Genomic DNA, 13,079 nt, shown 5'->3' with positions numbered 1-13,079 from the left:
CCCCTAGAATCTTATTTTTAATCCTTCACTTCCCCCCAAAATTTATAGTTTATATTATAATGCACAGATTCCACTTATGTTCTGTCCTGGAAGAAACATCCCTAGCCCCTCAGGCTCTCCCTCACCATTTCTCCTACACAGAGGTTGGAACATAAGTTACTCATGGTACATCTGTAGAGTGAACAAATGCAAGTAACTCCAGCTTATGAAGTATTAAATTTTGCTGGCCTAACGTTGCTTCTTTTGTTGTCTCTGCTGTGATTTATCACTTCTCTCTCTCTCTCTCTCTCTCTCTCTCTCTCTCTCTCTCTCCCCCTCTCTCCCTCTCTCCTCTCTCTCTCTCTCTCTCTCTCAATCTGTCTGCACTGTCTAATCTCATTGGGACACTTTTCTCTCATGTCAGATCACGTAACCATTTCAATAGGTTCTTTTTATCTCACACCAGGCTCACTGTCTCCAGAACTATGGAAATCAGTGCACTACAATATGGAGCCCATTCTGTGTGCCCTGGGTGTGGTGCTCTCTGTACTACTCTGTCAATGGTCTAAGGACAGTTCTAAGGTTTCTTGTTCCAGTAAAGAACTCGACCACAGCTCTGTTGGGGTCTTAGAGCTAATGGCATCACCATTATCTCAGAAGTCAGAGAAGTCACATCCGGTCATACCTCCAGTACTGACCTCACGCTGTCAGAATGTTCCATCTGGTCTCGAAGTTATACAGATCCCAGTGGACTTCGTCTTTCTCTCACAGCTCTGAGATTAGTTGCAAAAAAGTATAGATTCTGAGAGTGATGGCTACAAGTCAAAAGAGTGGCTTAGATTCCTTTTAAGTCCTCAAATCTCAAAGTATATGAAAGATTTTGTACGTGTAGAAATTACCTGTATTTTTTCTGGGGAACACGTCTGAAACTTTTATATGATTCGCCAAGGTACCATGACTGGGGATGGCCATTTAGTTTCTCACCCAGACTGGGGCACTACGGACAGTGAAAGGGGGATAATAGGAATTAAGCTGTGACAGGTGTTAACCTGAACTATGCCAGACAAACAAGGATGCATGGCTATCTAACCCCAAAAGGTTATTTTCTCATTTTCCCTTCTGAATATGTTTCTCTTCTCTCGCAATAGCGAAGGGAAAGGTGAAAAACAGCTGCACTGAACAGTCAATGTTCTATACTTAGGTTCAAAACTGTCACCATAGTAGCAGACACAGAATTTGGGGCACTTTTCAGCCCCTTAATTTTTGGTTTATATCTTCTATTTTGCAATCCCTCAAGTCAGCAAATATTTCCTCAGTATCTAGTTCATCTCATGCTTTGTCCTAGGTGTTACTGGTAAAGCCAGTGAACACAACAGATCAAAAACTTTGCACTCATGGGATTTACACTCTAATGCGGATAGACAGCTTATTTAAAAATACAAATAAAAACAGAAATATATAGTATGTCAGAAGGAAAGAAATGCTTTGGAGAGAACTCAAGCAAGGTAAGAAACAGTGCTAGTGAGGGGGTCGGGGAAATAAGGGGAACTGGTATTTGATAAAAAGTAGTGAAAGAGGATGTATTCTGTCAAATTAGACTGTTTTTAAAAAATACAGTTTACTTTAAGAGAATAAAAATAGAGGCTGTTTGGCTCAATAGGTTACGAATATCTTTAAATCACTGGTAAATTCAGGAACAGTCTAGCACATAAATTCACTATCTGACTCATTTGCTATCAAACATTTACAAGTGAAAAATATTTTTTATTTTAAATAGCAAAAAATCTGAGGAAGATGTTCAAATTGAATGATACTAATAGAATAAAATAATCTACACATTCAAGAGTCATAATCTAAAACAGTGCATAATGCTGGTGGCATGGTGATTAAATTACATGTTGATTAAATTGACCTCCTTATTGAGTTTGGTGCTGGTGTCTCTGGAAACCACATCTTTCAAATACATAGCAATATGTAGTATACTTAGCTTCAGAGTAGGAAGTAGTCTTTCTAGAGAGAAAGACAATAAAACAGAAAAGGTCTACAAATAGAGGATGCATATCTCAACCACAGACAAACGTCCACATTCACCTAAGTGGAAAATAAATAGTTGTTGCTCAGTGAATATTTTTAGCTATATGCCCTTTAGGAGATAATAATCCCATTCACCTTCTAAATCACTGCACCAGTTTCACAGATTAAAGACAGGTACATGATTACGTACACAGGCTTTAGACAGGATGCTGGCTAACGAACACACCCAGTCAGTAAATGTGTTAATTTATTAGCTTCAGAGCCCCATTCCCAAAAAGCAGTATTTGTGCTTTACTAGGGATGTTCGCGAACAGCAAGGCAAATAGAACCCAGCCTCTTGAACTAAAATGTTAAGTTATTAGTAGATAATTGGGAATTTCAGTTTCGACATAAATAGCTAGTAACATAATCTTGCCTACAATATAAACAGACTAATCCATTAAACTTTTCACTGTTTTTATCTGTAGAGGACCTCAGCCATTTATGATAGGATGTGTGCCTTCATATGGGGGAGGTAGTGGTAGGAAAGTACTGAAGAGCTCCCCCCTCTGTACTCTCACTGGACTGTTTACTATCAAAAGCACACTTCACTCACATTCATTGATATGTCTACCTTTTCTTTCCACTATTAGATCACTAAATTCCTCAAGAGGAAGGATGCCTTCTTATTTATCCCTGTATCACCAGCCCAGAATTCACAATAGCAACTCAATACACTTTCGTGGAATGAATACTGCATGAATCAGTTGGGTGGAGAAGAGACGTGGGTTTTCCATTTCCCAGCTTCAAAGACCACTGAGCATAGACTTTGATTTCTATTCCTAGGTAAGGATTTAACTTGCTAGATCTAGTTTGGCTTAAGAACCTGGAGGATCTCAAATCTAAATAAATACTTCCAAATAAGGCTTAAGGGTACCAACTCCACGTCTGCTCTATATCGTAGCAAAGAACGTTAGGAATCGTCCAATGTTCATTTACAAATATAACCCTCCTCTTTCTCCCCCAAAAAATCCAGTTTTGTAGAGGTAGCCTTTCTTCCCTCCCTCCCCATGCTCTGAGCCAGTTGTGTTAGCCACATTTTCCCTTGCTGGTAAATAATCTGGGCAATGAGTATGTGACAGTGGGCATAGGAGAAGTCTACCAGGAGGTTTCTAGGAAAATCTTCTTACGCTCATGAACAAAAGCAAAGAAAGGCAGCTGCTTTGTGTGCCTAGAGATGCTGCTGAAGTTGGACATCATCACATGATATGATGGTACAGCCCTATTGTAATCATGAGGGAGACTCGCCTAAGAACCAAACAAACAGAGAGAACGGAGTCAAGAGAATTATAGAAAATCTGAGCCGGAGCCCTGCTCAATTGAACCTGGATTCTCTTCCTTTGGACTTTCTGTGTCCTTATATTTTTTAACCATATATGATTAAATTGTAGAAGATGATACAATAGTCTGTAATATGATCCTGTTTATGGAAAAATATTTTTTTATACATGATGTTCTAGATGGATATAAGCCAATCTTAGCTGTCATTATCTTCAGGGGAAAAAAAGGATTATGAAGAAGGTACTTTCATTTTATACTCTATTACTGTTATGAAAATAGAAGATTGACATGGTTCTGGAATTTAAACTTCAAGGGGAATTTAAGTGTATTTTTATATTGCATGCATGACAGGCCCTAATTACTTCTTCCCAGTTTTACTGAGATATAATTGACATACATCATGGTGTAAGTTTAGGGTGTACGGCATAATGATTTGACCTACGTATGTATATTGTGAAATGATTACCACAATAATTTTAGTTAGCATCCATCCTCTCATGTAGATAAAATAAAAAGAGAAAGCAAAAAAAGGGAAAAAGGGCTTCCCTGGTGGCGCAATGGTTAAGAATCTGCTTGCCAACACAGGGGACACAGGTTCGAGCCCTGGACCGGGAGGATCCCACACGCTGCGGAGCAACTAAGCCCATGAGCCACAACTACTGAGCCTGTGCACCTAGAGCCCGTGCTCCGCAACAAGAGAAGCCATGTCAATGAGAAGCCCGCACACTGCAACGAAGAGTAGCCCCTGCTCGCCACAACTAGAGAAAGCTCACGCACAGCAACGAAGACCCAACACAGTCAAAAATAAAAACAAATAAATTTTTAAAAAGGGGAAAAAAACATTTTTTCTTTGTGATGAGAACTCTTAGGATCTACTCTCTTTACAACTTTCCTGTATATCATACAGCAGTGCTAACTATAGTCATCATACTGTATATTATATCCGTAGTACTTATTTATCTTACAACTGGAAGTCTGTACCTTCTGACTGCTTTCCTCCAATTCCTCCTCTCTCCACCTCTGGTAACCACAAATCTGATCTCTTTTTCTATGAGTTTGTTTTTGTTGTTGTTGTTGTTTTAGATTCCACAAATAAGTAAGATCATATGGTTTTTGTCTTTCTCTGTCTTACTTCACCTAACATTATATGCTCAAGGTCCATCCATGTTGTCACAAATGTTAGGATTTACTCATTTTTTATGGCTGAATAATATTCCACTATACAGATATTCCACAATTTCTTTATCCATTCATCCATCAATGGACACTTAGGCAGTTTCCGTGTCTTGGCTATCACAATTCTGCTATGAACATGGAGGTGCAGATATCTTTTCGAGTTAGTGTTTTCATTTCCTCTGGATATACTCCCAGAAGTGAAATTGCTGGATCATGCGGTAGTTCTGTATTTAATTTTTGAAGATCCCCATACTGTTTCCCATAGCAGCTGTACCAGTTTACAATCCCACCAACAGTGCACAAGGATTCCCTTTTCTCCACAACCTCGCCAGTATTTGTTATATTTTGTCTTTTTGGTGATGGCCATTACTGGTATGAGGTGATATTTCACTGTGGTTTTGACTTGCATTTCCCTAATGACTAGTGATGTTGAGCATCTTTTCACGTACCTGTTGGCCTTTCATACATCTTCTTTGGAAAAATGTCTATTCAGGTCTTTAGTCCATTTTTAATCTGATGATTTGGTTTTTGCTATTGAGTTGCATGAGCTCTTTATATATTTGGGATATTAACCCCTTATCACATAATATGGTTTGCAAATATGTTTCCCATCCCATAGGTTGTCTTTTCACTTTGTTGTTTCTATTGCTGTGCAGAAGCTGTTTAGTTTGTTGTAGTCCCACCTGTTTTTATTTTGTTGCTTGTGCTTTACGTGTCACTAATGACTTTTAACATTATCAATACATAAAATTTACTGATTCCTTACTATAGTCTAGGCAGGAATCTTGCTGACACAAAAACAAAAATTGTGAGTGTGGTATTATTTTTCTTTATTAAAAAGTAGCCCCATTCAGTCTTTGGCCCTGGTCTCTTCAGAGGCAGATATCTACTGCCCCGAGAGTATTTAAAAGTGTAATCACAATTTTATATCCTAATTGTTTGATTCTGTATTTCAATGGAGACTTAGACTGCGTAGAGCAGTAACATATTTGAAAACGGATGAACAGTATCAAGTGTTTAAGTAAACTTCAATGTTTTCCCCAGTGAATCATTCGCCCAGCCATCTGAGAAACCTATTTTTAATAATGTACAGAATACAACCTATATTATACGATTCACAGCAAGGTTTGCCAACCCTTCCTTTTTCCTCCACACCACCCCCATTCACTTTAATGAAGGGAAAGCAAATGGAAAAATATCAGTATGAAAATAAAACGCAACCAGGGCGGATGCAACATTCACTCTTCATTTTCGATCCTTGGCCTATCCGCCCAAAAGCATGAACAAAGAAGTCTTTTAGATGTAGTGAACATGAACCAAAATACCAGAAGAATAAGAATATAAAAGAATATTAAATATATTTAAATATAAGTATAAAAGAAATACTGAGCACCACTTTTGGAGTAACCAATAAATACCGAAAACTCCTTAGAGAATAGAGTCTTTTCAATGTAAAATATGTGTGAATCTATGGATTAGTATGTATATATAAGATAGATTGAAAATAATATTGATTGGTTTGCAGGAAAACCAGGCTCCTGTCAAACCAAAGTACACTTTTCAGTCCTTATTCAACTAGATTTCTCTGATTTTCATCTGATGTTGTCAACAACATCTGACTGAAACTCTATACTTCCATGATGTAGTAGGCCAAATAGTGGCACCCCAAAACCATCCACATCCTATTCCACAGAGCCTGTGAATATGTAACATGATAGTATGTTGCTGGCTTTGAAGATGGAACATGGGCCACCAGCCAAAAATATAAGCCAGAAAAGGCAAGGAAATAGATTCCTCCCTAGAGCCACCATAATTAATGCAGTCCTGCCAAAACCCTGATTTTAGCCCATTGAGACTAAGTTTTAGAATTCTTTTTTTTTTTTTTTTTTTTTGCGGTACGCGGGCCTCTCACTGTTGTGGCCTCTCCTGTTGTGGAGCACAGGCTCCGGATGCGCAGGCTCAGCAGCCATGGCGTACGGGCCCAGCCGCTCTGCGGCATGTGGGATCTTCCTGGACCGGGGCACGAACCCGCGTCCCCTGCATCGGCAGGCGGACTCTCAACCACTGCGCCACCAGGGAAGCCCAAGTTTTAGAATTCTTACCTCAAGAACTTTAAGATAATAAGTTCATGGTGTTTTAAGCCATCAGGCTTGGAGTAATTTATTACAGCAGCCATAGAAACTAATACACATGGCTTCTGTAACTATCTTCTCCTAGTTTTCCTCTTATCTCCCAGATTGCACCTTCCCACAGCCTTCCATGGAGTCCTCCTCTTCTTCCCACTGCTTTATTAGTGACATCCCCTTAGGCCCTCCCACTGCTCTCCTCTTATTACATGGATACTCCACAGTAAAGAGCTTAAAAGCATAGACTTCAGAGCCCAATGGAGATAAATTCGTACCCTAGTTCTACCACTTACTAGCTATGTGAACTTTTCAGATACTGTAGTTTTCAGGTGTTAGAAATTCCATTTTGTTTCTTTGAATAATTTTTATACATTGAGTTTTTTTAATCTTTTTGTTCATAGTAGACATATTTTCCTTGATTTCATTGAACACAGCCATAATGGCTGCTTTAAATCCTTGTCTGGTGAGATCATCTCCAGGTTGTTCTTGGTAGTCGTCTCCCTTGAGATTGGGTCACATTTGCATGTTTCTATATATTTTAAGCAATTGTGAATTGTATCCTGTCCTTTTATATTGTTGAGATTCTGGATTCTGCTATATACCACTGAAGAACGTGGATTGTATTTGCTTTAACAAGCAATCAACTTGGTGGGACTCAAACCACAAACTGCAACATGCTTGGTGGCAGTGCAAACCTCAGTGCAGTGCTGCCCTTAGCAGTGGTAACTGAATTCACACCTGCCCCCCATACACGTGGCTAAGCATCAGCCAGACACTTGAGCAGAGTGTATGCACAGAATGTGGGGCTCCCTCTCTCTGGATTTCTCTTTTCCAGGATCACTCCTTGACTTTCTGTCTTCAGAGAGACTGTGCATGTTCTTTTAGAGTTTTCGCTACCACACAGCACTGACTTCTGTCAGCCTCCAGGCTAAAAGCCTTAAAAAATATAAAAGTCATTGGAACTAATTCCATTTTCCAGGTCTGGCTCCTCTCCAGAATATGTCTGCTTTTGGTCAACTCTCTGGAGCCTTGAGGTAACTGGGGATTTTATTGCTGTTTGTTTGTTTTGCTTTTAATATTTGGACCAAATATGTTTTTTAATACTTGGGCCAAATATGATTTTAATATTTGGACCAAATATTTGGTCTGGAGCAAACATGTGCATTCCCAAAGCAAACACGATAATAAGATAACAGCGTAGCTATAGTGCTTCCTGTGTGCCATGAATGTTCTATACACATTAATTATATGGACTTATTAGATTCTCACAACAACACTATGAAGGGGACACTATTTTTTCCCCCACTTTATAGATGAGAAAACTGAGGTACAGAAACATTAAGCAGCTTTCCTAAGATTACCAAGAATTTAACTCAAGGAGTTTGCTCTAGAATCTGTATGCTTAACCACCATGGAAAACAGCACACAACTTCTTGAACTACAACTTCTACTCTTGCATTTATACAAAATGATCTTAAATGCAATTACTTGCCTGAAATTGGTACTTCAATGTTTGATAAATGTATTTTTTAAAAACTCATCTGTGGTGCTTCAATGTTTAAAAAATGTATTTTTTTTTAAAAAAAACACCTCATTTACCAGTAAATTTAGCTGGTTACTTCCTGATGCATTTTTGAATACTCTCAGAGTACATGCTTTAAAAAAGCAGAGGTTTTATTAGAAGAATGGTACACTGTATAATAATACTCTATATTCTATAACTTCATTTTTCATAAAAACTGAACATGTCTGAGTCTGATGTACCTCTCTATTAATAATTAAGTCACAGTGGTATTTTGTAATTACAAGACAGTATATAATTTAGAAATATGAAACACTCTTAGAATTTCCTATAAAATAATAAACCATTTCAGTAAATTGAAACATAAAAATCATATTAGGACTATCTCTGGACATATTATGCAGAGTCCTCCTGGCAAGTACTAGTTTCTAATAGAATTCTAAAGAATAGTCTAATGAGACCAAGTTGTTCCTTGGAGAAAAATTTTAAGTGATTTTTATATTAATAGTTTTAATATTATTTCTTCTTGTCTTAGAAATGATGTAGCAAGTCCAAAGAACAGTCAAAGGAATGCCAAGTTCCACAAACCCAGTCCCTTCCTTGTGCTAACACTATATCTACACTTCCATGATAACACACATCACACTGCACTATAATTTTCCTTCTATTCCTACATGAGACTGTGAATCCATTGATGACAAAAATCACCTATTATTCATCTTTCTATCCACAGAGCCTTATAAAGTATATCTTATAAATGTTCAAAGTTTGCATTAAATAAATGAATGATTACAACTGACTGACGTTCATAATAAGTAATATTTATAATATTACATTGTAAATTTTATAGATACTTAAAGCATCAGTTGTAATTGAAATTATAGAAAACTACCAATTACCTATAATAATGAGGAAAACATATGACGTAAAGTGAATGAATGATACCAATCAGAATTACCAAAATTACGAATTTCCTCCAAAAAGCAGGATATAAGGGACAAATATTGGTTTAATTTTACTTTTTTTTCTTGGTTCAAGCTACTAATTGTCTAACAACAAGGCACCGATAGTCAAGTGGTTACAAGCCAGTCAAAAGGGACAGGGTTCTACAATTCTCCCAGAAACAGCTAAACCAAAAGACAGAAAGGACAGTCAAGGTTATCTTTGTATATAGTCTCCTAAATAGTAATACAAATAATAAGCCACTTAATATACTCGTGGGGTTAAACAAAAGCAATGCCTGTCAACAAATGATAACTATTAAAAATAGTATTTGAAAAAGTAAGAATTATCAATAAATTTCAGACTGTAAAACCAAAGCTCCTTCCACTATACTGTCTCACTTTTCACTTCATATCTGTGCTTCTATGAAATGCAATCCTTAAACTAGGCATCACAAAAATAAAAATTAATGGAGAAAGTGTTCATCAAAAATGTTTCTGAATTAAGGTATAATGAAACAAATAGGCAAAAGCATAGGATCACCTAAATTATTAAACTTTATTAACTAGAACACACACAGAAATAAGCAAATACTATCACTGACTATATTTTCACCTAATTATGCCATCATTGAACTGGCACGACTACGTCTCAGAACCAATTGACTGGGATACTGGAGGAGGGAGAAGGGGGACTCTGGACCAGCCAAGGTCACAGAGAAGGAAACTGCAAGGGATTGTAGCAGTCCAGCCATTTCTTACAGGTATGAGAAGAAGAATAAGTAAAACAATAAAAATAGACATTGTTAAATGTATGCCGAATATTCCACATACCTCATGATTTAATAATTACTAAACCTGATGATAAAGACTGACCTTCTCCAAAGCCACAGAATGAATATGTGGCACAGCTCGTATTCTTAAAACTGTTCACAAATTCTACAAAACCCTGCTTAGGCCTATGCTGTATCACCGGGTATGCCAAAAAAAAAAAAAATCTGAAGAGAGAGAGGAGATAGAAGTGGATTCAGAAGCAGACAAGTTATCCAGAACCACACAAAACCCAGAGGGAGAAGAGAAAAATTAACACAAGCAAGGATGTGCATGTACAGAAGCCCAGGCAAAATCCGGCCAAACGGACGGGCAATGCTCCCGCAGTCATTTTTTCCTTGTTTTATGTGCATTGTCTCCACCCTCAGGATTTTAAAGGCTCTGTGAACAGCCATTCAGATAAAGCTAAACAGGTCTTGGCCTATTTATGACTGATATGCTTTAAGAATAAAAGCTAAATGATGTTTAGTGGAATTATATACATCAGATCTAGATCTGTCTTATCTGCTTAATAAAAAAAGTGATATTTTTTAAAAATCCCTCCCAATAAAACCTTTCAGAATGCTTCTTGTGCCACTTATATGTTAGTTATTTTACTAACAGCCACAATAAGCAACTCTGTGGAATCAAAACTTCATAAATTAGGTAATATTTTTTCTGTTTCACTTTACGCATCTCCTTGTGTTATCGATAATCTTCATGATTTGTTTCGGCACAAGTGATGTCGGGAATTTCCTGCTAGATTTCCTGCAGCTTTAATAAAACCATGCATTTATCCTGTGGGACCCAAGAATACAAGCAAAATGGTACGTAACCACAAGAAGAAAAGTCATGGTTCTAGATGAGAAATTTTTTTCCTTATCATCATCAAGTGTGTTTGTTGTATTGCTACCATGCCTATGACAGCATTTTGGACATTAAATAGTATCAGTATTAAGTGTATTGAATTACACAAAGAGTTTAAGAAGAATTATTTTTTTAAAAAAAGAACAAGGCTTCTTAGAGAAGGTTGATCACGAGAGAGTGGGAGAATCAGGTAATACACAGGTTCTTTCTGATACGCTGTTAACTGGTAGGGAAAGAAATGATTTCAAGAAAATTAGCATCACTTCCCTGACACACTTCATCCCAGTCAAAGTGGATCTTTCTTTAAGCAAATCTACTGCATATAATTTATTGTTAGAGATGACAATTTGCTTGACAAAAGTATTGACGTTTGCCACAGATTCCCATAATGAATTCAAAGGAGACATATGAGGTGCTCATAAAGAGGATGTGGATACCTATGGAGGCCAAAGACTGACTCCTACAAGTGCCAACAGCATCCACTGATCCCATGTAATCAAACGTGCTCTTCAGCCGGTTTGCACTATTATGATGAAGATGGTTGTTACAGTGGAAAACTAGCCCTCCTGGTAAATAACCTCAGCCCTAACTCTGATCAGCCCACAACTCCTCCACGATACCCCCAAACTGGTCAGACCACCCCCCAAATCTCCCCAGGACCTTGACTCAAGCATTTTGACTGAGGTCCACTCTGAGTAATCGATGCCTGTGTCAAACTAGTTACGAAGTATTTTGAACATCACTACCGGGTATAATCAAAACCCCTCTGCAGTCTAAGAATCCTTCTTTCCCCCAGAAACAGTTTCCTCTGGAGCTATTTGACAGTGGTGTCTTCCTAAACGTTACTAGCTTGAAAGTGAGATTTGGCTCAATGAAATATGTTCCTTTCCTGTAGCAGGTTTTTCTCAAGTTTTCTTTTCTAATTAATGTCTTATGGTATCTACGCTCATCTTTTTAAATGGTATTCCACATATCACATAAATTACCACTTTACCTCTGATAGAAACTTTCTAGATAGAGTACAACTCAAAATAAAATTCAGCTAAATAAATATGTGAGGGGAGGCAGAAATTCTAATAAGTATCTTCAAAACATAAGTCCAAAAATAGTATTTTCAACACTTCATATATACACAGAAAATTGAGAGCTTGCCTAATCCAACGCCATGATTCTAGGGAGGTAAAACATCTCCTCAAAAGTTTAAATTTAGAAAAAGCAGCTTAGCAGTATAAAAATTAAATTTATGGGAACTTAATCGTAAGTTGGTATCTACAAAAATAAGTGAAATGACAATACACACTTTTCTAGACGCTCATGCAAAAGAAAAAGGATTTTCCTTTGTAAAAACAGATTTGAATTTCAAAGTTGATATGTGATGTTGAAAAATCAGGAGGGGTTATTCCAGGTAGAAAGAAAACTAGTTAAACTGAGAAATGTTTTATTCCTCTTTGATTCAAGCCTAATCCAAAAGCACTGCATTAAAACCCAGAAAAAACATTTTTTTAACTTCATGTAGTTTAATACCTTAATTTCAAACTGTTGTAACCAAAAATGAACTTGAAAAATTAAAGTACGCATAACATATTTGGATCTTTTTAAAAATAAGCCGTTAGTCTAATATCAAATAAAGATCACTAAAATTTCTCCTCCATACTTACAAACGTACTTTTCTCCTCCATACATACATACATATGTCGTATAGAATTAAATTTTTAAATTAATTTAAAATTAATGTACAAACCAATTAAAGTCCTAAGCTGTGTGACACTAAAATTTAAAAAACTACAAGGCTAATGAAAATACATTACATCAGAATTGATCACTCATTTTCTGTTAAACCATATATTATCATTTTTTAATCTCTTTACTTATCCAAACCGGAGCAATGATTAACAACAAAAACAGCAACTCACGGACCAATAATGGCAAATAAAAATTTTCAGTTTTATTCCTGGAAATAGTATAGCTTATTAAACCATACACTTCAGTAATTATAGCAACAAGCAAACAAATAAACAGGAAACAAAAATTTGACCATTCATCCTCCTGCTTAATTCTAAAATTTAATGAATTGGCTAAGAATGGGCAGTAGCCCAGAAATCACTCACAGCATAGAATGGAACATAATTTAAATTACCAAATAAGTTTTCAAAGAAAAATGTTTGCATTAGGGGACAGAATAAAAATTTCAATTTTCAGAAGAAAATGATTAGCTATTTGCAAAATTATAACTGACCAAAGCTGTAACACCATAATTTCGTTACTTCAAATATATGAGTGCCATGAAATTTTACTTGCCATAAA

At 36.8% G+C, this 13,079-nt stretch overlaps 1 protein-coding gene across 1 annotated transcript in view; it reads right to left on the bottom strand.

Moving 5' to 3' along the window:
* The window catches only part of RYR2 (ryanodine receptor 2), a 509,874-nt gene that overhangs the window by 441,881 nt on the left and 54,914 nt on the right, over positions 1–13,079 (bottom strand). The window lies entirely within an intron of this gene.

This window comes from Aethalodelphis obliquidens, unplaced genomic scaffold (assembly GCF_003676395.1).
Source record: "Aethalodelphis obliquidens isolate GAN/ISIS:26980383/991018 unplaced genomic scaffold, ASM367639v1 scaffold73, whole genome shotgun sequence".
Classification (NCBI taxonomy): Eukaryota; Metazoa; Chordata; class Mammalia; order Artiodactyla; family Delphinidae; genus Aethalodelphis; species Aethalodelphis obliquidens.
This window is presented reverse-complemented; position numbering and strand designations above follow the sequence as displayed.